The following is a 2477-nucleotide window of genomic DNA, read 5'->3' on the forward strand; positions in this document are numbered from 1 at the left end:
CGACAAGACCTAATACATGAGAAATGCTCAGAGTATGTAAGTGAAGCATATTCGGTCCATTCCTCAGGCTCTACAGGAAAGACCACTCTGATACCACAAAGGTAACACCCTAACTATCAAAATGTCATGCTTTCGGCTGTGCCACTCTGATAGCTCGAGTATTACGACGACTCTTATAATATTTAATACTAAAATATGAGCCTGTTTAAAACTTAAAAACCGCATAACCTTTCATAAACACTTTTTCGTGAAAATATAAACATACATATACATACAAATCAAATACAATACCTTAGGATATATATATATATACAAACTTAATAAAGATAAAGGCGAGGGAAAATAATAGCTAAGATAATACAACTATACCGAATAAACAGAAAATAAACATAACTCTTCTGAAGCTTCGTCGTCCATATCCTGAAAAGGAATAACCTGTAGGGGAGTGCGAACGTCGTCCTCGCTTGTTCTCACTATAGGATTACAGAAATTGCTATAACAAGATACGTAAAATAAAATTTATTCTTAGAGTACGGTGATCATTGCTCGTCTTATGAGTCTTTCCAAAAACCTCGGGTACACATTCGAAATCCAGAAAATCCCTTTTTGAAGACTTGGTGAATTTCTCAAATAATTTAAAACAAAATCTTTTTCCTTTCTTGTAAAATCTGAAAAATTTTTCCTAAACAGTATGAATGACCAACATGTCCCAAACATAGGTTCAATTAAGTCTATGCTGTAGGAGTTTGATTTTTCATACTTTTCTAGACTACAACCATGAAAGCAGTTACCTACGCGGTATAAATGACCATCCCGTTTTAAGCATAGGTTCATTAAGTCTATGCTAAACCGGTCAGATACTTTATACAAAACTAGAACTCAATATACCAATCATGGCCTCAAGCCCATCCAATCCAACATGGCCTCCAGCTTAAACAACTCAATCATCAACCAATTCATCACAAACCACCCAATCAAACACAATCACAATTAATGTAGTTCAAACACAATCAATAGCAATTACAACAATTATAGCAGTTAGCAATTAACATAAGTATTCACATAGGCAAACCAATTACAATATGCACACCCAAACAATGTCATATAAATGCAAATGATGAATGTTTGCCCTACTGGCTGTGATATCACATTGTCGGTTCAACTTCCAACACGACACATCCCCATGGAGATGTTGCCCTTCGGATTCATGGTGTGGAAACCTCCGAGATATAGTGCTCGGATCACTATCTAAGATTTTGCGCCTGTACGCTCTGATGATCCGAAGGGATGCGAGAGGGATCTATTGCCACCGACCTTACTTCTAGGCGCAAGTGAGACAAACCACCGCCCTTACGTCACCGCCGCTACCTCGACAGGTGGGATCCAACCACAGTCCCTGCCGGGTGCATAGCGTCTCATAATCTCAATATAAACAGTAGTCCAGTGGTTTTTCAGAAACATTTTCAACACATCAATCAGGCTCAATATCTTAATCATTCTTGACCTATTTACTTTTAAATACAACCGTATCCAATTCAAATCTTGCCAAGAATTCACTTTTCAAAACGGAGCCACTTTCTACGTCTTTCCAACACTTCCAAACAATCTCAAAACCATGCCAAATTCAAAATCATCTTTCAAAAGACTCAAAATCATTCATTTCTAAATTAGGATTTTGGTCATAAAATTCCTCAGCAGAGTCTCAAGACTTCAGAGGAGAATAACCTAACTCATTTCTTAAATTCATTGAAAACCTCTGAAAACCTCTGAAACCCTAACTCCAATTATTCCAAACCAATTTCAAAACCAACTCACTTAGACCAAAACCAAGTCAATTGAACCGAAAACCAATTTCAGTTTCATTCTTAAATATGTTTCCAAAGACTCGGGAATTGTATCAGTTTTACTAAGTCAAAGTTTCTTAACCTACTTCAAACTTTTTCTTAAAATGTCGTAAGGTGAAATTAGTTTATCAAAATCCAAGTTCCTTTTAAATCCATTAAAACTCCTTCAAATTTGCTTATTTAATCAACTCCCAAAACATAATTATTTTCATCTTTAAATTGACTTTAAAACCTAATTCTTTTCTAATTTAGTTTACATTCAAAATATAACAATTTTCTTAATAAAAGAGTTCAAACCTATTTCATATATCCGTAATTCAATTCAAGGCATAATTCATTCTTTTTAAAAACTTTATTTCAAATAAAGTATCAGATTTTATGATAAATTTCGGCAGCATCTCCCCTAAAACTTGGACTTTGCCACCATTTTCGGGTCCAAAAAAACCAATCATCAACTCTTTCTAACAGGTTCAAGACCAAATCAGTTTCCAATAAAACAAAAACTCAACTTTCAGATTATCAAAAATCATTCAAATCAACCAATCCAAAAATCTCCAATTTATCAAAATCAGATATTGTTTCAATCAAACAGGCAACCATATTCATTCAAGATAAAATCAGACAATTCATAAG

Source organism: Arachis duranensis, chromosome 3, assembly GCF_000817695.3.
Source record: "Arachis duranensis cultivar V14167 chromosome 3, aradu.V14167.gnm2.J7QH, whole genome shotgun sequence".
Classification (NCBI taxonomy): Eukaryota; Viridiplantae; Streptophyta; class Magnoliopsida; order Fabales; family Fabaceae; genus Arachis; species Arachis duranensis.